This window comes from Oryctolagus cuniculus, chromosome 2 (assembly GCF_964237555.1).
Source record: "Oryctolagus cuniculus chromosome 2, mOryCun1.1, whole genome shotgun sequence".
NCBI lineage: Eukaryota > Metazoa > Chordata > Mammalia > Lagomorpha > Leporidae > Oryctolagus > Oryctolagus cuniculus.
In genome coordinates, this window is record NC_091433.1 from 132,628,359 (window position 1) to 132,655,127 (window position 26,769).

At 46.0% G+C, this 26,769-nt stretch overlaps 1 protein-coding gene across 49 annotated transcripts in view; it reads left to right on the forward strand.

Annotated features, from left to right (window-relative positions):
- LOC103347661 (uncharacterized) overlaps positions 1-26,769 on the forward strand; it is a 151,485-nt gene that overhangs the window by 41,486 nt on the left and 83,230 nt on the right. For 2 of the 49 annotated variants that reach the window (XR_011386582.1, XR_011386575.1), the window contains one exon: positions 24,162-24,254. The exons of 46 other annotated variants lie outside the window; for them this stretch is intronic. The gene's annotated coding sequence lies outside the window, so the exon portion shown is untranslated. Of the gene's footprint in view, positions 1-16,355; positions 16,516-24,161; positions 24,255-26,769 lie in introns of all 49 variants that reach the window. One more of the 49 variants, XR_011386576.1, reaches the window with a different exon arrangement.

Sequence of the window (26,769 nt, forward strand, 5' to 3'; positions counted from 1 at the left end):
AGACAGAGAGAAAGGTCTTCCTTCCGTTGGTTCACCCCCAAGATGGCCACTACGGCTGGCGCGCTGCGCCAATCTGAAGCCAGGAGCCAGGTGCTTCCTCCTGGTCTCCCATGCGGGTGCAGGGCACAAGGACTTGGCCATCCTCCACTGCCTCCCCTGGCCACAGCAGCGAGTTGGATAGGAAGAGGAGCAACCAGGACAGAATCCGGCGCCCCAACCGGGACTAGAACCTGGGGTGCCGGCGCCTCAGGAGGAGGATTAGCCAAGTGAGCCGCGGTGCCGGCCCAGGCTTCTTTCTTAAAAACAGTAACACCTTCAGAGTTAATACAGGAACCCAGTTATATTATTTGTTTTACTTGAATTCATTTAATCATAATTTCCTTCTTCGTAACAATGTAATTAGAGAAGTCCTATAAAGGGTAGAAACTTTGATAGGGTGTAGGACAAGAAGGGAGGTTTGTGTGGGGCACACACCATGACTTTGGACAGCCAGAGAATAGCTTAAGGGTACCACCAGGTACAGGAGGAACTTGATGGCTAAGAACAGAAACTCAAATTCTTTGAGAGCCAGGCGTGTAATAGATAACTTTTGTGTATTCTTCCTTCCTTCCTTCCTTCCTTCCTTCCTTCCTTCCTTCCTTCCTTCCTTCCTTCCTTCCTTCTTTCCTTCCTTCCTTCTTTTCTTTCTTTCCTTCTTTCTTTCTTTCTTTCTTTCCTTCTTTCCTTCTTTCTTCTCCTTCCTTCCTTCCTTCCTTCCTTCCTTCCTTCCTTCCTTCCTTCCTTCCTTCCTTCCTTCTTTCTTTCTTTCTTTCCTTCCTTCCTTCCTTCCTTCCTTCCTTCCTTCCTTCCTTCCCTCCTTCCTTCCCTCCTTCCCTCCTTCCCTCCCTCCCTCCCTCCCTTCCTTTCTTTCTTTCTTTCTTTCTTTCTTTCTTTCTTTCTTTCTTTCTTTCTTTCTTTCTTTCTTTCTCTTACTTATTTTATTTGAGAGTTAGAATTATAGACAGTGAGAGGGAGAAAAGTTTTCCTTCCGTTGGCTCATTCCCCAAATGACTGCAATGGCCAGAGCTACACCGATCCGGAGCCAGGAGCTTCTTCCGGGTCTCCCATGCGGGTGCAGGGGTCCAAGGACCTGGGCCATCTTCTACTGCTTTCCCAGGCCATAGCAGAGAGCTGGACTGGAAGAGGAGCAGCCAGGACTAGAACCAGTGCCCATATGGGATGCTGGCATCGCAGGCAGAGGATTAACCTACTGTGCCATGGCGCTGGCCCCTCTTAGTATATTTTCTTACTTAAAGATAAACCAATAAAATATTATCTTCATTTTTGCAGGTGGGCAAGCTGAAAGTCAAAGAAGTTATGTAACCTAACCACAGTCATAAAGCTAATAAAAGGTTTAGCTAGGATTTATTTCTCCTCAGGTTTGTCCAGCCTCAAAGCCCATGCAGGTTTCTGTCTCTGAGAGTTTGCAAAGGAGGGTAGGGGAAAGAATGGGAGTTAGAGCGATGCTATGTTTCTCTACCTATTTTGTATGTTGTGATGTGCTTAGCCAGAGCATTCCATTTAATATGAGGTTCTATATATAGAGATGCTGCAGCAACATGTGTGGATAAGATGCCAATTGGCTTTAAGGGAGGATTTAAAAAAAGTATTTGTTCTTTAGATCCTTGTTTCAGTGTGGCCCACAAGTGTCAAAACACCACTGGTTAACTGGTTTATTGCTGAAGTGACTCTGTCCTATAGAATTTGATGTGTCCCAAGGAGTAAGCCCTGAGGGGCAGGGGTGAGGGTGTGGTGTGCCCTTACTGTATGTACTGGAGCTGGTGGCACCAGTTACGTGACTTATTAGACTGCATTATTACTGAGTAAACAAGAGAAGTCTCTCTTTCACCCTTCCAAGGAAGACCAGATGGTAAGGGTGCTGGCACAGATCCAGGAGATCTTGGCTTCTTGGCTAGCAAAGAAGATAGTGACAGAATCAGAAGATGGCTGGACTGTCTAGTGGTGTAATTTCAGGGGCACCAAGAATATGCCTTGCCCCTTAAGGACTTGCCTCAGCTGTTTGCTGTTGCTTGGAATTCCAGAAATGAAACTTTTCCCCCTTGATTTAAATCTTTGAGACCCTGTTAAAAATGCAGAGACTCCAGGAAGGGATTTGATTGTATCTTGGTCTTTTAAGTGGAAGAATGAATGAGCTTATGAGATTTTTAAAAAATATTTATTTGAAAGGTAGAGTTAGACAAAGAGATCTTCTATTTGCTGGTTCATTCCCCAAATAGCCACAATGGCTGGGGCTGGGACAGGCCGAAGCCAGGAGCCTGGAGCTCTGTTCAGGTTTCCTATGTGGGTGGCAGGTGCCCAAGACTTGGGCCATCTTCCTCTGCAAGAAGTTGGATAGGAAGTGGAGCACTCAGGACTTGAACCAGCATCCATATGGGATGTCAGCATCATAGGCAGCAGCTTAACCCGCTGTGCCATAATGCTGGCCCCTGACGTTGGTATCTGAGAACAAGAGTAAGGAAGGGATAGAGAGGAAGGGTTCTGTTCCTCAGTTGTAGGGACAGTAAGAAGTCACCAGCAAGTTTGAGATAAAGGTTCTGAAAAGAGCAGTTGGGTCCCTAACAAACATTTTGTTTCCTTTATGGTTTTGTGTGATGAAAGACAGCAGCTAATAGTGCTAGGGACAGACCAAAAAAAGAGGGGGTTCTGGATAGAGATTTCCTGCCAACATGCTGGGATGCAGGCACAGTGTAGTCTGGAGAGCAGCTGACAGCCAGAATGTAACCCAGAATGTAGGACTTTTGGGTTTGTGGTTTGTTGTGATGTCCTCAGACAGGACTGTCATAGATCTTAGGAAGGGAGAGGCACAGCTTCCCAGAAATGATGCAAAATGGTGGCGCAAAAGATGCTGCCACTGACAACAAGGGTAAGGCACTTCCTCAGTGGCTACTGGTCACAGACAACTTCTGGTCTCGGTTTCCCAATGAGCTGTGCTGAGATAGGGCTTTACCGGAAAACAAAATAAGCCATGTCAAAAGCAGTGACTCTCAGGGTGGCCACACAAAGGTTCAGTTTCCCCATCTACTAACTAGAACCAACATAGTTGATGCAGAAGTTGCGAGGATATTCCCTGTGATTTAGACATAATACTCTTGGCCTGACTTCCTCTAAAAAGAAAACCTCCTGGTTGACCAGGCATCATCTTTCATGCATTAATACTCTCAAGCTGCCTTTAGGATTTGAATTCTTCCAGCTTTTCCTTCCCTGGTGGGTCTTTGACAAAGGGATTTCAGATTTTAGTTCCTTTCCCAGCTCCTCATAGTGGGGTTCATGGATGCCCTTTATACTGGACTTCACCTTCAGCTCTGTACATATCCTTGCCCTAATTCCAGAACATTTTCCATTGGACCCAGACTTTTGGCTTCTCTCAGGCCTGCTGGATTCTAACCCATTTTTCTTAGCACATTTCTCCAGTGGGCTCTCCTAGAAATGGCCACCAACCTCCCCCGACAGAGTTTGAAAATGCTGCACCTTCTTCCTTATATGAAGCAGTACAACTCTGTGGAAGTTCTCCTTCCTTCCCAACCAACCCGCCAGTCTCATACACAAAATCTAGTGACATAGCTGGTTCTATTGATTGCCTGGATTTTGGAGCCAGCAGAGATCCTTGAGTATGTGTTTTATGCCCTGAAGGACAATTCTCTACTTTCCCTCCATGTCACCTTTATTTAAGATTTAACCTAGGAATACCACACTCTGTCCAATTGCTCTGCCTGGGCTCTCTGCCCTTGTCCAGGACTATGACCCCGCTGTCAGTCCTTCACCAGGGACTGTGGCCTCAGCTAAGGTGCTTCTCTGATACAAGAGCCTTCTCTTGCATCTAGGCATCGGTAGGTAGAGACCTGCCTGTACACAGATCTCCCTGTGCTAACCATTTTTAACTTCACCTACTACTTTTTTTTTTTTTATTTGACAGGTAGAGTTATAGACAGTGTGTGAGAGAGAGAGAGACAGAGAGACAGAGACAGAGAGAAAGGTCTTCCTTCCGTTGGTTCACTCCCCAAATGGCTGCTATGGCTGGTGTTGAGCCAATCCAAAGCCAGGAGCCAGGAGCCTCTTCCTGGTCTCCCATGCGTGTGCAGGCGCCCAAGCACTTGGGCCATCCTCCACTGCCCTCCTTGGCCACAGCATAGAGTTGGATTGGAAGAAGAGCAACCAGGACTAGAACCCAGCGCCCACAGGGGATGCTGGTGCCGAAGGCAGAGGATTAACCAAATGAGCCATGGCGCCGGCCCTGCTACTTTTTTTTTTTTTTTTTTAAAGATTTATTAATTTATTTGAAAGGCAGAGTTAGAGAGAGGGAGAAGCAGAGATCTTCTGTCTGCTGGTTCACTCCTCAAATGGCCACAACAGCCAGGGTTGGGCCAGGCCAAAGCCAGGAGCCAGGAGCTTCATCCAAGTCTCTTACATGAGTACAAGGACTTAAGCACTTAGACCATCCTATGGTGCTGTGGGATGCCAGTGCTGCAGGCTGTGGCTTAACCTGTTGGCTGCAGTACCAGCCTCCAAACTGAGTACTCTTTGGACTTATTGAGCTCTCTTTTTTATTTTCCATTAAAGAATTAATTACTTGAAAGGCAGAGTTACAGAGAGGCAGAAGCAGAGAGAGAGAGAGAGAGATCTTCCATCCACTGGTTGACTCCCCAGATGGCTGCAATGGCTGGAGTTGGATTGATCTGAAGCCAGAAGCCAGGAGCTTCTTCCAGGTCTCCCATGTGGGTGCAGGGTCCCAAGGACTTGGGCCATCTGCCTCTACTTTCCCAGGCACATTAGCAGGGAGCTGGATCACAATTGGAGGATCCGGGTCTTGAACCGGTGCCCATATTGGGTGCTGGCACCATAGGCAGCAGCTTTACGCATTATGCCACAGCGCTGACCCCCACAAAAAGATCTTAATATTTACTGTGAAATTCCAAAATGGAAATAAGGACTGTATCGTTTTCCAGCCTTATTTAACTAGAGAACCACTTATTTTTCTCCCCAGAGCCATATTTATTTATTTATTTAAAGATTTTTATTTATTGGAAAGGCAGAATTACAGAAAGAGAGGGAGCTAGAGATCTTTTGTCCTCTGGTTCACTCGCCCAAATGGGCACAACAGCCAGGGTTGGGTAAGGCAGAAATGAGGAGCCTGGAAATCCATCAGGGTCTTCCACATGAGTTTCAGGGTCCTAAGCACTTGGGCCATGTTCTGGAAGCTAGATCAGAAATGAAGCAGCTAGGACTCAAACCTGCTCTAATGTGGGATGCTAGTGCCATAGGAGGCAGCTTAACCTGCTGCACCACAATGCCAGCCCCTGGATATTAGACCTCACACAATATGGGGTTTGGTAGAATATACTTGCAGAAAGAGTGTACAGCAGAAAGAATAGATAGTAAATGGAGTAATTACTAGTAAAGGCAATATGTTAGTCAATGAAAGAAATCCGTTAGATGCAGGAAATACCTCATGATACTCTTCGGCACCAAATGTGTAGCTGTCTCTGCTGGCATTTCATCCTCTGTGTTTGCTTACTGTTTCTTGGTATAAGCTTGCTCTGATCTGGAGTGGAACTCCAAGGTGGTGAGGAGGTAAAGATTCTCCATTCTTTCTCTCCCTTTTGATCTTCTTCCCCTTTCCTCCAGTTGAAATGGGAAGTGGTAAGTGGGGTGATACCACCAAGACCACAGACATCATTGGCCCTTAGATTCAACAAAATGGGACTTCAGGGCACCTACAGTGCTAACATCCCATATGGGTGCTAGTTCAAGTCCCAGCTGCTCCACTTCTGATCCAGCTCTCTGCTATGGCCTAGAAAAGCAATGGAGGATGGCCCAAGTGTTTGGGCTCCTGCACCCACATAGGCGACCCCAGAGAAGCTCCTGGCTTTGCATTGGCCCAGTTCCAACTGTTGTAGCCGTTTGAGGAGTGAACCAGTGATGGAAGATCTCTCTTTCTGTCTCTGCTTCCCTCTCTGTCTATAACTGTGCTTGTCAAATAAATAAATAAATCTTTAGAAAAAAAATGAGGGGCCAGTGCTGTGGTGTAGTGGGTAAAGCTGCCACCTGCAGTGCCAGCATCCTATGTAGGCACTGGTTCAAGTCCTGGCTGCTCCACTTCCTATCCAGCTCTCTGCTATGGCCTGGGAAAGCAGCGGAAGATGGCTTAAATCTTTGGGCCACTGCACGCATGTGGGAGACCCAGAAGAAGCTCCTGTTCCCCGCTTTGGATCGGCACAGTTGCAGCCATTGTGGACAATTGGGGAGTGAACCAGCGGATGGAAGACCTCTCTCTCTCAGTGCCTCTTCCTCTCTGTAACTCTGCCTTTCAAATAATAAATAAATAAATCTTTTTAAAATGAAATGGGCCTTAAGAAAGCTTAAATAGAACCAATTATTTGTTCCACCTGTAGGTTTTTGTTAAGTATCAGTTGGCCTGTAGCCAAAGACTTGTTTTTTCTAACAGGCTCTTAAAGTGAAACCATTTCCTAAGATTCTGTCCTTGGCCTACTTCTCTCTTCCTTCTGTATTCTACCCCCGGTGATGTCATCAGTGGGTATGGCTTCAGCTACTGCTGATATGTCAAACATTCTCAAACTTCTGTTTCCTACTCAGATCTCTCTTTTGAGTTCCTTAACCTCAGTGACTCTTGGGCATCTTAAAGTTAACAGTTTCCAAGGCAGATTATTAACCCATTTTCTTTCTCATATTTCAAACCTGCTCCTCCTTTGATCCTTGACTTAGGAGCATCATCATCTTCAATCATTTGTTAACTTGCTTTTTCCTCACTATCTTCCATTGTTTCATCACCAGAAAAAAAATACACACACAAAGATACATATGTATGTGTGTTTATGCGTATATTTATATACTTACGTGTATACATACATATACATACATATATATATATATATGATTTTGATTTATTTGAAAAACAGAAAGAGACAAAGACAAAACTTCTGTCCACTGGTTCACTTCCCAGATACCTGCAACAGCTGGGGCTGAGCTAAGCTGAAGGCAGCAGAAGCCTGGAACTCAATCTGGGTCTCCCATGTAGGTGGCTGGAACCCAGGTACTTCAGCCATCACCTGCTGCCTCCCAGGGTGCTCATTAGCAAAAATCTGGAATTGAAAGTGGAGCCTGGATTCAGTTCCAGGCACTCCAATGTGGTGCCAGATGCCTGTTGCCTACCCCCTTTCCTAGCCCCTGTATATAATAGGCTGTAAGTATAATGTAAGATATTTAGGATGGGCTGGCGCCGTGGCTCACTTGGTTAATCCTCCGCCTGCGGTGCTGGCATCCCATATGGGTGCTGGGTTCTAGTCCCGGTTGCTCCTCTTCCAGTCCAGCTCTCTGCTATGGCCCAGGAAGGCAGTGGAGGATGGCCCAGGTGCTTAGGCCCCTGTACCCGCATGGGAGACCAGGAGGAAGCACCTGGCTCCTGGCTTCGAAATGGCGCAGCGCGAGCCATAGCGGCCATTTGGGGAGTGAGCCAACAGAAGGAAGACCTTTCTCTCTGTCTCTCTCTCTCACTGTCTAACTCTGCCTGTTAAATTAAAAACAAAAGAAAAAAGATATTTAGGATGTTGTTTCATTCTGTCTGTATCCTCCCTTCCACCTACCTCCTCTTTGGGAAGGGGGAGTAATAGTTCTTATCTGCAAGACATCTACAGTTAATGGAAAAATATTTAAGAAAAATTAAAGGTTAAAGTAAGTGGGGCCAGCGCTGTGGCACAGTGGGCTAATGTCCTGGCCTGAAGAGCCAGCATCCCATGTGGGCGCTGGTTTGAGTCCTAGCTGCTTCATTTCTGATCCAACTCTTTGCTATGGCCTGGGAAAGCAGTAGAAGATGGCCCAAGTCCTTGGGCCCCTGCACCCATGTGGGAGACTAGGAAGAAGCTCCTGGCTCCTGGCTCCTGGGTTTGGATCGGCGCAGTTCTGGCCATTGTGGTCAACTGGGGAGTGAACTAGTGAATATAAGACCTCTCTCTCTGTCTCTCCTTTCTCCTCTCTCTCTATTTGAAACTCTGACTTTCAAATAAATAAATAAATCTGTAAAAAAAAAAAGTTAAAGTAAGTTTCAGGTTTAAGTAAAATGTAAGTTCTAGGAAGGAAGCATCTGACAGCAAAAACCTTGGAACAAAACTTTATGGAAGAGGTGAGAGTTGATCAAGGCCACCCATTAGTGAAGTAAGGGCCAAAAGGACCCCTTTGGGAGAAGAGTAGCGAAAAGGTGGGGCGCATGATCCTTAGTTTGTTCCTTGTGTGAGCAGAGAAATTGGCATCCCCTTGCTTGCTGCTTCCAAAAGTCTACTGAACTTCATGCACTTTGGTTCTTTTTAAAACGTTCTAAAGATGGAATATTCCTGGCCTACCCTATCATTCTTCCTAAATGGGAACATGTAAAATTTTAGCTCAAAGTATTATTCTACAATATGTAGAAAGTCTGATTCTACCTTCTAGATTTCTTTAAGTTCCTGGAAGCTCTTGTATTTATGGTAACTTTGATTTTAAACTCTTTTAGATTTTTTTTTTATTTATTTAAGAGAGAGTTACAGACAGTGAGAGGGAAAAACAGAGAGAACGGTCTTCCGTCCGTTGGTTCACTCCCCAAATGGCTGCAATGGCCGGAGCTGCACTGATCCGAAGCCAGGAGCCAGGAGCTTCTTCCGGGTCTCCCATGCAGGTGCAGGGGCCCAAGGATCTGGGCTATCTTCTACTGCTTTCCCAGGCAATAGCAGAGAGCTGGATTGGAAGAGAAGCAGCTGGGACTAGAACTGGCACCCATATGGGATGCTGGCATCGCAGGCAGAGGATTAACCTACTGCACCACCACACTGGCCTGATTTTAAACTCTTGCTTGCACTAAATTAGTTCAGATTATTGTATTTACTGTCTCAAGCATGCTGTCCCTGTTTCCATCCACACTGACCCAGATATAGAAATCTTTGAAGAAGCCTATATGTGTAGCAGATTTTATTTAAGGTTTGGGGTAATGGGAAGAATTTTACATTGTAACAAAGTATACAACTTATGTTCTTTTTTTCAAAATAAAGATTTATTTATTTATTTTAAAGAGTTACAGAGAGGGAGAAGAGGAGGGAGCGAGAGCTAGAGCGATCATGCGAGCGTGAGCTTCCATTCACTGGTTCACACCTTATATGGCCGCAACTGCCAAGGCTGGGCCAAACAGAAGCCAAGAGCCAGGAGCTTCATCTAGGTCTCCCATATATGGATGACAGAGACTTAAACACATGGGCCATCTGCCACTGCTTTTCCCAGGGGGTTAGCAGGGAGCTGGGTTGGAAGTGGAACAGCCAGGATATGAACCAGCCACCATATGGTATGTTGATGTTGCAAGTGGCAGCTTAGCAGCTTAATTCATTACACCACAACTCTGGCCCCTAAATAATACCTTTTTCTTTTAAAGATTTATTTATTTATTTGAAAGGCAGAGTTAGAGAGGGGGAGAGACACACAGAGAGAGATCTACCATCTGCTGGTTTACTCCCCTAACGGCCACAAGGGCCAGGGCTGGGCCAGACCGAAACCAGGAACCAGGAGCTTCATCCAGGTCTCCAACATGGGTAGCAGAGACTTAAACACTCGGGCCATCTTCCGTTGCTTTTCCCAGGCCATTAGCAGGGAGATAGATGGGAAGTAGAGCAGTTGGGATACAAATGGGCACACAAATGGGATGCCAGCATCGCAGGTGGCAGCTTTACTTGTTTCACCACAACACCAGCCTGCACAACTTAAATTCTAATACTGGTGTCCTCCTTGAAAGTTCTTTACCCACCTCTCCATTTGAAATTCATCACTGTTCATAACACCCATGTGTATGACTGTGCTCTCTTCTTTTTTTCCTTTGCAGACCTTACCTGCCATATTACCACTAAGAACTCTAAATGTTTCTCACTCTATTTTTACAAAGCAGCTGCACTCTCACTAGCTGAACTCTGGGTTCATTTCTGTATGTCCAAAGCCTACCACAGGGCTAAGCTGAATAAATAGCTCACCCATTTCTTCAAGCTCACAAAGGATCACCTGTAGAATCTCTGATATATTCTTTTCTGGTGTTGTCTTCCCTCTTTAAAGGCATTTTTTTCTATTTTTTTTAATCCAAACTCCTTTGATTCCTCTACCACCCCCCCCCCCAGCCTCTAATAATCAACATTCTATATTCAGATTGAGGTTTTCCCCTTAACTTTAGCTCCAACATACAAGAGAAAGCACATAGCATTTGTCTTTCTATGTCTGTTCATCTGATATTGGACTCCTTGGTTAATTCCATATTTTGGCTTTTGTGAACAGTGCTTCTATAAACAGAACAGACAATTCTTTGATACGCTGAGTTTGTGTTTTTGAGTATATACCTAGTAATGGGATTGCTGGATCATATGATACTTATATTTCTAGTTTATTAAGAAATCTCCAGGGCCAACATTGTGGTATAACAGCTAAAGCCGGGCCGGCGCCGTGGCTCAGTAGGCTAATCCTCCGCCTAGCGGCGCCGGCACACCGGGTTCTAGTCCCGGTTGGGGCGCCGGATTCTGTCCCGGTTGCCCCTCTTCCAGGCCAGCCCTCTGCTGTGGCCAGGGAGTGCAGTGGAGGATGGCCCAGGTGCTTGGGCCCTGCACCCCATGGGAGACCAGGAAAAGCACCTGGCTCCTGGCTCCTGCCATCGGATCAGCGCGGTGCGCCGGCCGCAGCGCGCCGGCCACGGCGGCCATTGGAGGGTGAACCAACGGCAAAGGAAGACCTTTCTCTCTGTCTCTCTCTCTCACTGTCCACTCTGCCTGTTAAAAAAAAAAAAAAAAAAAAAAAAACAGCTAAAGCCTCCCCTGTGATGCCAGTATCCTACATGGGCACCAGTTCATGTTCCAATTGCTCCACTTCCCATCCAGCTTCCTGCTAATGACCTGGGAAAAGTAATGGAAGATGGCCCACATGCTTGAGCCCCTGCCATCCATGTGGGAGACCTGGGTAAAGCTCCTGGCTCCTGGCTTTTGCCTGGCCTAGCCCTGGCCATTGTGGCCATTTGGGGAGTGAACTAGCAGATGGAAGATTTCTCTCTCTTCCTCTCGAGAGCCCCTGTGCCTCTCTCTATATAACTCTGACTTTCAAATAAATAAATTAAATCTTAAAAAAATAATAAAAGTTAGTAACAAGATGGGAGAAAATATGTGCAGTGTCTAAAACTAACAAGAAATTATTATCTAGAATATGCAAGCAATTCCTGAAACTCAGTAAGAAAAAGTAACCCTAATTGAAAAACAAAACAAAAACAAAAAAACCTTCAAACTGTTTTGCACAGTGGCTGCACTAATTTATATTTCCACCAACAGTATAAAAGAATTTTCCCTTCTCTATCTCATTACCAGCATTTGTTGCTGTCTGCCTTTTGGATAATTGACATTCTGACAGGGGTGAGATGATACCTCATTGTGATTTTGCATTTCTTGTTTTAAATAGCATTTACTACTACTTATTCCATAATGATTTTTGCATTGAAGGATTTATGGAGGAAAGAGGATTATTCAGGCAAGGACAAAAATATGAATATAGATAGCAACCTTCATAAAACTTGTTGTAGATATTGAAAAAAAAAACCTAATCTAACTAGAAGAAAAAGAGTTCTTGTTGAGAAGTAGAGTTCAGAATATGTTGGAAAGTCCAGAAACAGGCCTAGGTTTCACTGGGAAGGAATAATATTAGGCCAAAGATATAGGACAACCAGCTCACCACTGAAAAAAAAATACTTTGTCACCATAGAGCAAAATAATGAATGAGCTTCAAGGTAATTAGCTTCCTTGTTAGTAAGGCAGAAATTGTAAGGGGGAAAGTTTGATAGATTAGCATTAAAGAAAAAAAATGGTGTCTCTGTTGTGGTACATCAAGTTAGGCTGCTGCTTGTGATGATGGATTTTGGCATCCTAGATGCTTCTGATTCAGTTTCCTATTAATGCACCTGGGAAGGTGGCAGAAGGACCAAGTACTTGGGACCCTGCTTCCCATGTGGGAGACCTGGATGGAGTTCCTGGCTCTTTGTTTCAGCTTGGGCCCAGCCCTGGCTGTTGAGGCCATTTGAAAGTGAACTAGGGGCCAGCACTGTGGCACTGCAGGTTAAACCTTTGGCTGGCATCCCATATGGGTGCCAGTTCCAGTCCTGACTGTTCCATTTCTGATCCAGCTCCCTGCTAATGCACCTGGGGAAAAAAAAAGAAAGTGAACCAGTGGGTAGAAGATCTCTCTCTCTCTCTTTTTCTCTTGTCCTTTTACTCTGATTTTCAAGTAGATGAAAATAAATAACTTTAAAAAGCAATAAATACCACAAAAAGTAGATGACAAACTGGTTAGAATTTTCAACACATCTCTGTTATGCATGAAGCTCTTAACAAATCAATAGGGAGAAAATACAAGTACCACAAAAACAAAATGGGCCAAAGCCATAGTAGAATAAACATACATGACCAACAAAACATATAGAAAAAGGCTGTTTGACTTACAATCCAGAAGACAAACACGTGAGATTCCATATTTCACCTAATACATTGAAAAATGCTGAAATGGAGAAAATACCTACTGCTGTTAGGGCTTGAACAAACAGGAACTCAAAGTTTGATTTTGGAAGTATAAATTAGTACAGTATCTCTAAAGTTAACGTTTGATAGTGTGTATGAAAATCTTTTAAAATTTTTATTTACTTTTTTTCATTTTATTTGAAAGGCTGAGAGAGAGGAATCTTTCAGTTGCTAGGTCACACCCTAGATACCTGCAAAAGCTAGGCCAAAGACAGGAGCCTGGAACTCAGTCCAGGTCTTCTATATGGGTGGCAAGGACCCAAGTACTTGAGCTATCATCTGCTGCCTCCATGGTTGTAAATTAGCAGCAAGCTAGAATTAGAAGCCAGAAGAACTGAGACTTGAACTAGGTACTCCTTGTGGGGTGAAGGTGTCCCAAGTGTTGTCCTAACTTTTGTGCCAAATGCCTTACCATGTGTCAAAATTTAAGGTGTATACATTTTGAATATTTTTAAAATTTGAGAGGGAGAGAGAGAGTTCTCATCTGCTGGCTCACTCCCCAAATGCCTGTAACATCTGAGGCTGGGCCACGCTGGGAGCCGAGAACCCTTTGTGGTCTCCTTTGTGGGTAATGGGACCCAAATACTTGAGCCATCACACTGTCTCCCAAGAGTGCACACTAGCAGGAAGCTAGAATTGGAAGCAGAGCTGGAACTTGACCCCAGGTATTCTAATAGGAGATGTTGGTGTCCCAAGCAGTGTCCTAACCACTAGAACAAACACCTGCCCCATATACATGCTTTTCAGCCAGGAATTTGCCTTCTAGGTATTTATTTCAAGGGAAAATATATACAGATATATGTATGAGGATATTTGGTACTGCAAAGTTTATAGACAGCAATTAAAATGAGCAATGATAAGGAACTGACCAGATTATTATATATACATAAGTTGACAAATGAGATAGGTCTATAATATTGATAGGAAAGATGGCTACAGTATGCACTTGAAAAAAACATATGAACCTCTTTCAGTTGAAATAAATGAATATAGCCATAGCTATATGTATATAGTTTTAAGTCAGATAACACAGTGTTAACAGAAATAATTTTTTTCTGATTTGGAAAAAAAATAGCCACTTAAAAAAATAGTGACTTGGCCAGTGCCGCGGCTCAATAGGCTAATCCTCCGCCTTGCAGCGCCGGCACACCGGGTTCTAGTCCCAGTCGGGGCGCCAGATTCTGTCCCGGTTGCCCCTCTTCCTGGCCAGCCCTTTGTTATGGCCCGGGAGTGCGGTGGAGGATGGCCCAAGTGCTTGGGTCCTGCACCTGCATGGGAGACCAGGAGAAGCACCTGGCTCCTGGCTTTGGATCAGTGCAATGCGCTGGCCGCAGTGTGCCGGCCGCAGCGGCCATTGGAGGGTGAACCAATGGCAAAAAGGAAGACCTTTCTCTCTGTCTCTCTCTCACTGTCCACTCTGCCTGTCAAAAATTAAAAAAAAAAATAAAAAAAAATAGTGACTTAGCAGTTAAGATGCCCGTCAACAATACTCACATCTCATATTGGAGTGCCTGGATCAATTCCCTGCTTCAGCTCCAGATCCCAGCTTCCTGCTAGGCTGACTCTGGGAGGTTGCAGGTAATGGCTAAAATAGTTGGGTCCCCATGTAGGGGACCTGGATTGAGTTTTTGCCTCCTGGCTTTTGCCTGGCCCAGCCTTGACTGTTGTGAGCATTTGAGGAGTGAACAAACAGATGCTAACTCTTGGTTTTTCTTTCCGTCTCTGTCTCTGTTAGTCTCTAAAATAAATAAAAATTTTGACAATACATATTAAAGAAACAACAGATAGCTTCTGACTTGAGGGTAGTGACAAAATTATTTTACCTTGGTGAACCAAATACTGAAGAGCTATTGTAGGCTCTTGAGTAGATAGTGGTGATGGAAGTAGTGATTAGCAGGAAGGTTTATGGTACATTATGTGAAATGAATGAAGCCGAAAATGAGGTAGAGAAACCACAAGGGAAGCTGTAGTGACCATACAAGCTTGCAATAATAAGGCATCAACTAGTTTGGGCAGTGGGATTATAAGGAGAAGGATCAAGCTAAAGACATTTTGTGAAACAGCCACTGATTTGATAAGCAGGCAGGAAGAGGAAAAAAAATAATATTTCACTGATAATGCAAGGCGTTTGTCTTTCCTGTGAAATTAGAAGTAAAGAGGAACTACTCTTTGAGAAGTGACAGATAAATTTGTTTCCTGGAGTTAAATTTGAAGAGCTAGAGGTGCATCCAAGGGGAAATGCTCTATAGGCTAGGGATTTCCATTTAGAGAAGATATTACTTGTAAAACAAAAGTAGTAGGTGATTGGAGAATCCCTAAGTTGACAAGTGTGGGGAAAGATGGTGGTGTCTTGTTCTCCCTTTCCTGCTGGGAGAAACTGATGAGGAATGTGGCGTTGTTCTCAGTCAGAACCTGAGGGCAGAGCTTGGGGAGAGGTGGTGATGGGCAGTAGTCATCATCATGAACAACAGCCACAGCAGCATTTCACTATCAGATGGAGTTCCTTCATTAACATGGTCCTGTATACTTTGTGTATTACTTTTTCCTTTTATATGGACACTGAGCTCAATTAGGAAATACATTTAAGACTGCAACTTAGGTACTTAGCCTCAAATCCAATTCCCACTTCTCTGTATCCCCATCTCTTGGAGATGAATTTTCTAAGGAAAGAAAAGTTAGTGCAAAAGCAGCAGCATGGAAAAACAAGGCCAGAACCGTAGCCCTTACTCAGTCGCTGCATTGTCCTCTGGACCTTTTTGACCCTGACATTTTCCTAAACCAGAGAATGTTGGTTGTTCTATTAAAGTGCAAAGGAAAAAGGGAAAAAAAATTCCTAACCTGTCCATAAATAGCTGTGAGGTATTTTAGAAGTAGGTTGTCCAGTTTGATTATGGCAGAGTTAGTGGTGGCTCAGTGGTTTATTGAATTCTGGCTTCATTCCTTTGAAAGCAATACAGTAAAAGCGTATTGACTTAGACCAGTGAGGGATGGGCTTGTCTGACTTAGTTAAAATAAAAAAAATTTCATTAGGTTTGTTTACTTTTCGAATCCCATAGTACCTCCACTTGTATATTTGCTAGCTGGGAGAGATCATAAGAGGACCTGCTTTAATGAGTAGAAAACACTGTATTCAAACTGCAATCATTCTTTTTTTTTTTTTTTTTAAGATTTATTTGAAAGAGTTACACAGAGAGAGGAGAGGCAGAGAGAGAGAGAGAGAGAGAGAGAGAGAGAGAGAGGTCTTCCATCCAATGCTTCACTCTCTAATTGGCTGCGACGGCCGGAGTTGTGCCGATCTGAAGCCAGGAGCCAGGAGCTTCTTCTGGGTCTCCCACATGGGTGCAGGGGCCCAAGGACTTGGACCATTCTCTACTGCCTTCCCAGGCCATAGCAGAGAGCTGGATGGGAAGTGGAGCAGCCGGGTCTCGAACCAGCGCCCATATGGGATGCTGGTGCTTCAGGCCAGGGTTAATCTGCTGCGCCATAGCACCGGCCCCTGCAGTCATTCTTAACATATTCAATTATTTAACCCATCCTGATAGCATAAATACAAAATGCAGTTATCTCCTGTCACAAGTTTTGAAGCAACAGGGCTGTGTGCCCCTGCAGTTGCTAGACTGTGATCTGCAAGGCATCCTTGTAGCCCAGCACTTGGAGCACTGGGCAGTCAGGAAGCAGTGTCGAATGAGTGAGTGAGTGCACGAGCAATGGACTGACAGGTTCTTTTTCCTTAAGGCATGCTGAAGTCTGGAATGATCTTCCCACAGCTGCATACTACAGCCTTGCCCAGTTATTCTGAGACAAGTCATAATTGCTTAGAGATCGTAGTGGTGAAGGCAGAATAAAGGCATTATGGGAAGTTTCTGCTCTGTGAGCTGGTTACTCCACAGAGAAGGTGCGTTTCCAAAACTGATAAGCTGGTGTCACTTGGGTCCCAGTCACATGATCTTTCCTCCTAAAAGATCAGGTTGCTGAGAGTCTGGAGCCAATGGGAGGCCCACGGAGGTAGGAGACTGTCTACTGGGGACTTGGATCTTACCTACCTGCTTGATGGGCCCTCTGCACAAACCTCTCCACCCTCTTCCTCCTCACTACTGGATTTTATTTTTTTTATTATTATTTTTTTTTTTATTTTGACAGGCAGAGTTAGACAGTGAGAGAGAGAGACAGGTCGTCCTTCCATTGGTTCACTCCCCAAATGGCTGCTGTGGTCAGCACACTGTGCCGATCTGAAGCTAGGAGCCAGGTGCTTCCTCCTGGTCTCCCATGCGGGTGCAGGGCCCAAGGACTTGGGCCATCCTCCACTGCACTCCCGGGCCACAGCAGAGAGCTGGACTGGAAGAGGAGCAACTGGGACTAGAACCCGGTGCCCATATGGGATGCCGGCGCCGCAGGCGGAAGATTTACCAAGTGAACCATGGCACCAGCCCCACTACCTGATTTTAAATCAGGAGGCTCTCTGGTTCATCTCTAGCTTTTTCCTACCAAGCCTGGCCCTGCCCTCTGGCCACATGACACTGGCAATTTTTAGCCCTGCTAGAAATACCTTCCACTAGGGTAGAGCAAACTTGAGAGGTGCTAGTTCTGGCTCCAGAGCAAGTGGGGCCTGTCACCTGACCCTATGATGTGTTTGCTGGCATGCATTCCTGGCCACCTTTTTACCCTTAACTCACTTCCTTCCAGCCTATAATTCTGCCTTGTTAAGGATGACGGACTTGCTTCTTCAGAGACTGGGTAGAGGTGGAGGGTGTGTGGGAATGCCAGTGCTAGGGGAGAAGCTCCTGACAGCAGCTTCCACGCTGTGCCTTGGGAGAATTACAGTCTCTCTGTTGATGGTCTGACAGTTGTAGTGAGACTCTGGGGAACATGGAGTATATTCTTCTTCTTCTTCTTTTTTTTTTTTTTTTAATATTTTATTTATTTACTTGAAAGGGTTACAGAGAGGCGGAGGCAGAGTCAGAGAGAGAGAGAAAGAGAAAGTCTTTTATCCACTGGTTCACTCCCCAAATTGCCACAATGGCCAGAACCGAGCTGATCAGGAACCAGTAGCTTCTTCCAGGTCTCCCTTGCTGGTATGGGGCCCAAGGGCTTGGGCCATCTTCTGCTGCTTTCCCAGGTCATAGCAGAGAGCTGGGTTGGAAGTAGAGCAGCCAGGACTCGAACCAGCACCCATATTGGGTGCTGGAACTGCAGGCGGCAGCTTTACCCACTACACCACAGCATTGGCCCCTGGAGGGTATTTTTACCAGAAGAGGATTTACCACAGGGTTTCTGTAAGTATCAGATATGCTTTTCAAAATAAAATCTGAGTTTCAAATTGTAAGTAATGTGCAGTTATTCACAGGCATCAGAAAAAATTCTTTGATATTTTTTTTTTCTAGATAGTCTTCCTTGTTTTAGAAGTGAGAAGTAGGGCCGGTGCTGTGGTGTGGTAGGTGAGGCAGCCATCTGCGATGCAGGCATCCCATGTGGGCGCTGGTTTGGGTCCTGGCTGCTCCACTTCTGATCTGGCTACCACCCAGGCACATTAGCAAGAAGCTGGATTAGAACTGGAGGAGCTGGGTTGTGAACCTGCACTCCAGTGTGACCTGCAGGTGTTCCAAGCAGCAGGTCAACCTCCGGGCCACAGCATATACCTCTGTTGATTTGAACTGAAAAAAGGAACATGCCAACTTAGATGAATACCACCACTACCATCACTTACTGCTTTCCTGCCTTTTACCAACACTGCTGAGTGCTTTTAAGTCCTATTTGATAGGGCCAGAGGATGTAAAGAGGTAGAGGGATTTGCTAAGATTTGGGGAGACAGAAAGTTGGGTTTCCTTCTTTTGAGCTTTGTTTTCTCTGAGAGAAGCTGAGGTTAATCATCTAGGGGCAAGTGGGTATGGTTTTGCAAAGCTTCTCTAGTAGGACAACTGAGCAATGCTAAAGACCCAGCCAGTGTTGGAGACCATGAAGTTAGAAAGAAGCAGTCCTTGTGACTTAATGGTTGCTTTAGCAGCATGAAATAACTTGGGAGTTAAAGAGGAAGATATTTGTATTCAGTCAGGAGCCTGCATTTTGTGAGGCAGATGGAAGGCATGGAATAGGAGGAGGGTCTAGGGCGTTGGCAAGGGAGTGGTTGTCCTCTGGCTGGCTAGAGAAGGAAATCCAGGAGAGGACTAATGGGCAGCAAAATTATGGAGAGGGGGCTTGGTGGGCTGGAATTCTCAATGAAGGTAAGAACAAAAGTTGTAGAAGTAAAGGTGAGGAGAGCCAGAAATACAAGAGGTCATGACCATGCAGAGGCTGACTTGAGGTGTAAAGACAGACCTTGACCAAGAGGCTCAAAGCTTTTGATGAGCAGGTCACGGATGACAACAGTGAGGAGTTGTTTTGCAGGAGCCTCAGCAAAGAAAGGAATTGTTGTAAGGTTGTGGGAAGAATGGCTTTGAAACAGCATTGAGACACAAAGTCTGTTTCTCCTAGTACTGCTAGATACTAAAGAATGATTTTATGGTGTAACGTGCATTGCCCAGAAAGCAAGTTCCTAAAGGGGTGTCAGGTTTAAGCTAGAGGGAACTTGGCCCTGACCATCTTACAGGCTTGCTTTCAGCACTGCCTGCCTAAATTATGTAGAGTTTCGATGGGGGCAGGGTGTGAGTTCTGGCCTAGCAGGATCATCTCCACAAAGTCCTGGGCCTGCCTTTGCAGATGCAAGGGCCAAGTAATCTTGGGGAAAAGCTCACCGACCTCTTGTAGGCAAAATCCCATTTGCCCAGTAGGTTTTGTTTTATAACTGTTCAGGATCAGATTGGTCCAGTGCTGATCTTCTGTGAAAGGTTGAATGGAAACTTTTAAAAAGTTTCTTGCATAAAACTGTAGGAGTCAGTGGACTTTGAGCCTTTCCATTCCTGTGGGGTCTGAAATTTATTTTTCCTGGGCTGTGTTCAGTCATTCCCTTCATGGTGACAACAAATAATGCCCTGAGGCCAACATAGTTTGAAAGAATCTGGAAATACTCAGATAATTGTTAAGAAGTTTTTGAATTTTCAGTGGTTCAAGATTCTTTCAACATTGTTAGTCGATGACTCCAAACATTTAAAAAAGAAACCTCCAAATAGCTCAAACAAACAAATAAAAATCTTCACAATTCTTTTTGCCTTCCTTAACTTGATCCATTTTCACCACCACCCTTACTACAAAACCAGATGTGAACAGCTCAGAAAATAATTGCCTAAGCAGCCATTTCACCATAGGAACCTAAGCAGAAGAGGCTGTGTGGCTCAGAGCTTAGCATATACTGCTGTTGCAACATTTTATTTTAAGATTTATTTATTTATTTGAAAGAGTAACAGAGGGAGAGGGAAGAAGAGAGGGGTGGGAGGAGAGAGAGAGAGAGAGAGCGCCAGCGCAAGCGATTAGGTGTGCCTCCACCGGTTACATCTACTGGTTCACTCCCCGAATGTCTGCAACAGGGCTGGGCCAGGCTGAAGCCAGGAACCAGGAACTCCATCCAGGTCTCCCACATGAGTGACAGTTCCCAGGCACATTTGCAGGAAGCTGTATTGGAAGCAAAGAAGCCAAGACTCGAGCCAGCACACTGATATGAGATGCCGGCATCACAAGTAGAGGCTTAACCTGCCGTACCTCAACACCAGCCTGTTTCAGTACTTTCTAAATAGTTTGTAATGGATTTTGCCACATAAAAATGAGAAACTTCTGTCTGGGAGAAGTCATTAAAAGCAAAGAAGAAATAAATCTTAAAAAGGGTGGGGGCACGTGCTGTGGCATGGTGGGTAAAGCCACTGCTTGCAGTGCTGGCATCCCATATAGGCGCTGTTTCAAGTCCTGGCTGCTCCACTTCCGATCTAGCTCCCTGCTACAGCCTGGGAAAGTAGTGGAGGATGGCCCAAGTCCTTGGGCCCTTACACCAGCTTGGGAGACCCAGAAGAAGCTCCTGGCTCCTGGCTTCGGATCAGCGCAGCTCCAGCCATTGTGGCCAATTAGGGAGTGAGCCAGCGGATGGAGGACCTCTCTCCCTCTTTGCCTCTTCTCTCTCTGTGTAACTCTGTCAAATAAATTAATTAATTAAAAAAAAAAAAGCAAAGAAGACAACCAAAAGGCTGGGAGAAGATATTTTTCAATATACATATTAGACAATGGATTAGTATCTGTAATGTATTGAAGATTCCTACAAATCAGTAAGAAAAAGATAATAAACTCAACAGGAAATGGGCAAAGAATACAAATAGAGAAATCACAGCAGAGCAAATTGCAATTTCATCCAAAGAAATACTTACCCTGGGGCAGGCACTTGGCCTTCAAGTTAATAAGGTGCTGGTTAGAATGTTCATGTCCTGTACCGGAGTACTGGCCTCCATACCTGGTTCTGGCTCCTGACTAAAGCTTGCAGGCCCTAGGAGGCAGCAGGTGATGGCTTAGGTGGTTGGGTTCCTAAAACCCATCTAAGAGGCCAGCGCCGTGGCTCAATAGGCTAATCCTCCATCTAGCGGCACCAGCACACCGGGTTCTAGTCCTGGTCAGGGCGCTGGATTCTTTCCCGGTTGCCCCTCTTCCAGGCCAGCTCTCTGCTGTGGCTCAGAAAGGCAGTGGAGGATGGCTCAAGTGCTTGGGCCCTGCACCCCATGGGAGACCGGGAGAAGCACCTGGCTCCTGCCTTCGGATCAGCACGGTGTGCCGGCCGCAGCGTGCCGGCTGTGGCGGCCATTGGAGGGTGAATCAATGGCAAAGGAAGACCTTTCTTTCTGTCTCTCTCTCTCACTATCCACTCTGCCTGTCAAAAACAAAACAAAACATCTAAGAGACCTGGATGGAATTCCTAGCTCCTGGCTGAGAGCATTTTGGAAGTGAATAAGCAGACTAACAGTTCCTTCTGTCAGGCTATCTCTGTCTCTCTCCTTCTGAAATACATAAGTAAAAACTTCAAAAGCAAGCAGAAACTCTAAAACTAGCTGTGACCAGTTCTGCCTCTGGAGAGGAGTGGCATAATCCATTCTCACAGGGAAAAAGTTATTGCATTCTCTCTGCCATTACAGAATGTGGGTAGTGAGAGACCAAAAGTTCAAAACTCTTTCTGTTCCTTGGTGCTGGTCATGGGTAGAACTTGGAGTAGATGGGTTTTAGTGGGGCTGACCCTAGCTGTGGAAGGGGGATGGAGAGCTGAGTTGCTCTGAATTATATAAAAGGAATTGAATTTCCTGAGGAAAGGGGAGATACTACCCCTACTCCCAGCATACAGCATGAGAAGGTGAAGGGGCCAAGCAGCATGGTAATCTAAGACCTCTGTGTCTCTCAGGGACACTTCAGGAGAAGTTCTGATGAACACACAGTGGTTTGGGTTTTTTAAGGTTTATTTATTTATTTGAAAGTCAGAGTTACACAGAGAAGGAGAGAGAGAGAGAGAGAGATAGAGAGAGAGAGATCCTTCATCCGCTGGTTCACTCCCCAATTGGCTGTAGTGGCTGGAGCTGCGCTGATACGAAGCCAAGAGCCAGGAGCTTCTTCCTGGTCTCCCACCCAGGTGCAGGGGTATAAGGACTTGGATCATCTTCCATTGCTTTTCCAGGCCATAGCAGAGAGCTAGATTGGCAGTGGAGCAGCTGGGACTTGAACCGGCACCCATATTGGATGTTGGCACTGCAGGCAGCAGCTTTACCCACTACTCCACAGCGCCAGCCCCCACACAGTGTTTTGAGTGAGTTTGTATATTTGTATTTTTTTCTTCTTGGTGAAGCATGGAAACAGGGAACCAAGTCCTATATCTGGGACAGATTAGATAAGAGGGAAGAGACCAGCCTCAGAGGTGAGATGTGAGTGTGGTCACAAGTCCAGCAAGAGTTGGAGCCAGAGTGACTTTATTTTTTTATTTTTATTTTTTGCCAGGCAGAGTTAGACAGAGAGAGAGAGAGACAGAGAGAGAGTTATAGACAGTGAGAGAGAGAGGTCTTCCTTCCATTGGTTCACTCCCCTAATGGCTGCTACGGCTGGCGCTGCGCCGATCGGAAGCCAGGAGCCGGGTACTTCTTCCTGGTCTCCCATGCGGGTGCAGGGACCCAAGCACTTGGGCCATCCTCCACTGCCCTCCTGGGCCACAGCAGAGAGCTGGACTAGAAGAGGAGCAACTGGGACTAGTACCCGGCGCCCCAACCGGGACTAGAACCCCGGGTGCCGGTGCCTCAGGTGGAGGATTAGCCAAGTGAGCTGCAGCGCCGGCCCCAGAGTGACTGTAAGAGCATTTGCTACTGGGAATCTGCAGAAATTCTTTGAAGGTCTTTGGACTTCTTGCAGATCTTAGGGGATCCAGGCAGCTGTTAAGACATGCCCAAACAGGATGGTTGCAGCTGACTCTGATACCCCTCTGTAGTAGGGGTAACTCAGCATATTTAACAGGGATCCTGTGAGATCCTGCTGTGTGGATGCTTCGTTAGCTATTGCATTATTCCTTCTTTCTACTTTGTGGGAACCATTTTCAGTTCAGACTACAAAAGAGAAGCAAAACTTCCTAATAAAGGACTGTGTCATAGTCTTCTCTCCCTGTGGGTTACACAGAACCCAGGGACACTGGTTAAAGAATCAGAAAACTGCAGCCTCCTTAGCCACACTAATAAGGGTGCATCACTTAGGAGTAAAAGGGGGTGGGCAAAGTCTTCAGGTAAGTCTGCCTGCCCTGAGTGAGGATCTAAGCAAACATCAAGACTCCAGTGATGGGCCGGCATTGTGGCAGAGCCGGGGAAAGCCACCACCTGTGATGCCAGCATCCCGTATGGATGCCAGTTCAAGTGCTGGCTGTTGCACTTCCAATCCAGCTCCCTGCTAACATGCCTGGGAAGGCAGCGATGATCCAAGTGCTTGGGCCCCTGTACCCACGTGGGAGACTTGGAAGAAGCTCCTGGCTCCTGGCTTTGGACCAGTCTAGTTCCGGCCCTTGCAGCCATTTGAAGAGTAAACCAGTGGATGGGAGATCTCTCTCCTCTCTCTTGCTCTGTCTCACCCTCCTTCTCTGTAACTGCCTTTCAAATAAATTGATAAATCTTAAAAGAAAAAAAAAAACCTCCAGTGAGGTGCCAGTGCTGTACCATAGCGGGTAAAGCTGCTACCTGTGACACTAGCATCCCATATTGGCACCATTTCAAGTCCTGGCTGCTCCAGTTCCAATCCCAGCTCCCTGCTAATGCATTGCACCCACATGGGAGACCCAGGGGAAGCTCCTGGCTCCTGGCTTTGGCCTGGCCCAGCCTTGGCCATTGTGGCCATTTGGGGAATGAACCAGTGAATGGAAGATCTCTCTATGCCTCTCCCTCTCTAACTTTGCCTTTCAAATAAATAAAATAAATCTTGGGGGGGAAAAAAAGACTCCAGTGAGTACCCTAGAGAAAGAAGCCAAGGTCTCTGAGCTACTGGGGTCAGACCAGGGTGAATCCAGGCAAGACCACATTGGATAGTCACTCTTTCTCATTCCTCAAGGAGGAATGCCTGGTTCCTGGAAGAGCATACTGTATAGTCTTCCACTGTAATTCTTTTTTTTTTTTTTTTTGACAGGCAGAGTGGACAGTGAGAGAGAGAGACAGCGAGAAAGGTCTTCCTTTGCCGTTGGTTTACCCCCCAGTGGCTGCTGCAGCCGGCATGAGCCAGGTGCTTCTCCTGGTTTCCCATGTGGGTGCAGGGCGCAAGGACTTGGGCCATCCTCCACTGCACTCCCGGGCCACAGCAGAGAGCTGGACTGGAAGAGGAGCAACTGGGACAGAATCCGGTGCCCTGACCGGGACTAGAACCCGGGGTGCCAGTGCCGCAGGTGGAGGATTAGCCTAGTGAGCCGCGGCGCTGGCCTACTGTAATTCTAAATTTTGAGGGCAGTAGAGACAAGTGGGCTTTGCTCACATGCATTTTCCCTTAGAGCACTTTGGTTTTTCTTTGGGAGACTACTCCTTCCTTCCGCATTCTCAGACCAGGTTTGCTTGGGGTGAGTCCATCCACTGGAGGACACAGGCCTTTGCTGATCAGAGAGCAGCACTTGGTGTGTACATGGTCCCAGATTCAGGCCAGTCAGGGCCATTTGGATTTTCATTGGCACTATTAAGAAACAAACTCTTAGTTATTTTCTAGCTGAGTTGCCAAACCTGTAGAATAGAAGCCTCACAGTTCTGGGGCCCCTCTTGCCAGCCCAGCGGGAACACTGCTAAGGATGAGAGGGAAGCCAGCACAGGAGAAAGCTGAGCTGTGGGATGGAGAGATGGAGACCTGATGACACTTCTTGGGTACCTACGTCTAACCAAGCTTTAACCTGCTCATTTACATGAGACCAAGCTTTTGTTTTTAAAATTTTCCTTCTGAAAGTTTGATTAGAATTTTTGTCACCTTTAGCCAGAAGAGTCTTAACTGTGCCATGAATTGTATGTAGTTCTTGTTACAGAACACTGTTCAGCTTTTCTCAGTAGATCCTTTCCTTTAAAGTGCTGAATTGTAAATTTTAAGAAGCAAATGAGACCATGTATGTAAAGAAACTAACATTAGGAGAAAACAGTACATCTCAACTCCAAGAAGCAAAGGGTGGAGGGTGAGAGGAGGGGGATGAGGAGGGGCAGACTCTGAAGTCCAGGACTCTCTCTGGTACCCTGGTTCCAAATGCCTCATGGTTGTCATGTTAGGGGTGTGTTGTAATCTGATGAAAGTCTGTCTCCCTCACTGACCAGGCAGCGCTGCAGGCAGTGATTTTGCCCACTGCTCCATCCCCAGCACTCAATCCAGTGTGTCCTGTATTAGTATCTGAGTTGGACTGATGCTTCTTGATTACTGTGGGTAGGATTATGACAGAACTGGCAGAAGTCAGGGACAGTAGTCCCTGTCCCCTCCATATCTCCTGCACAATCCACACATAAAGGATTTGGTTTCACTGAGGTGGTTTAATTTCTATCAGGTTGTGAAACCCTTTATCAAACCACTAGTTCTGATGTTTTTATTGGATCATTTTAATGAAGAATGAGTGTGTAGTCTGTCCCAATTATCTTCACAGAAGCCCTTTGTGATTAACAAGCAGCCTACCTGGCTCCTGTGTCTGTATAAAATCACCCACTTAATTGGGGGTAGGCCACCCTTCCTCAGGCTCTTGCAGGAATTGTTGGAGGCACTAGGGAGGCCAGGAGGTTGCTGAAGGAAAGGCCCTGGCTGCTGGGGACTTCACTCCTACCAAGAAACAAACAAGAAAAGGTGGCCCTTGGGGTGATCTGAAGCTCACTCCTTTAGCATGTCTGGCTGGAGAAACCTTCAAGTCTGAGCTCCCCACCCACCAGCCTGCCTCCTCCCAGGCATTTCATCCCTTCCCCCAGCTTGCTTTCCCTGAGGTGGGGGCAGTGTTTCCCAGGACCCATGTGACTTCCACTGGCAAGTGACGAGAACAGACCGTTTACCAGTCAGTAAAGCTGCCAGAAGCTTTTGTGCCGTAATAATCCTTTTCCTGTTTAAAACTCCGGGGATTTTCTACTGTTGCCAATAGTTTTTCAAGTCAGCACTTACGGTGTGGATTATGTAATGGCTGGGTATTAAAATAGAAAAGACCAGAGTTTGCATCTATTTTAACCAAATCAAAACAGAGCAAATGGAGGGGAGGGAAAGAGCAGAGGAGGAGGGAAAAAAGCTATCATGTGACAAGCAATGAGGTCACATCATGTGACTGGATAATACAGCCCACAATTTACTGTGCTTTTTTCCTGCCGTCTGGCCTGAGGGCCTGCACTGCTCACTTCCTCAGCCTCCTCCCTGGAAGGGGCTGTGCTGAGGGTTCTGAGGACAACACCCCCGGAGGATATTTCTTAACACAATCTAGATGTATCTACCTGCTTCTGACAGGCACATTGGCTGAGGGGAGGTGGTTGAGTTTGATATCCTCCCCAGCACATCCAGCACGCCTGTCTTGCTTTCCAGGGTCTTTCCACTCAGCTTGTTGAGGTGATGGAGTCAAGGGGTGACTTATTAGGGGGAGGGTGTCTTTTTGTCTTTAACAATGTATTTGGAAAGGCAGAGTGAGCAAGAAAGGAAGAGACAGAGAAAGATCTTCCATCATCTAGTTCATCCGCAAATAGCTTCAGTGGTCTGGGGCCGGGCCAAAGCCAGGAGCCAGGAACTCCATCCAAGTATCCTAATAGGTAGCAGG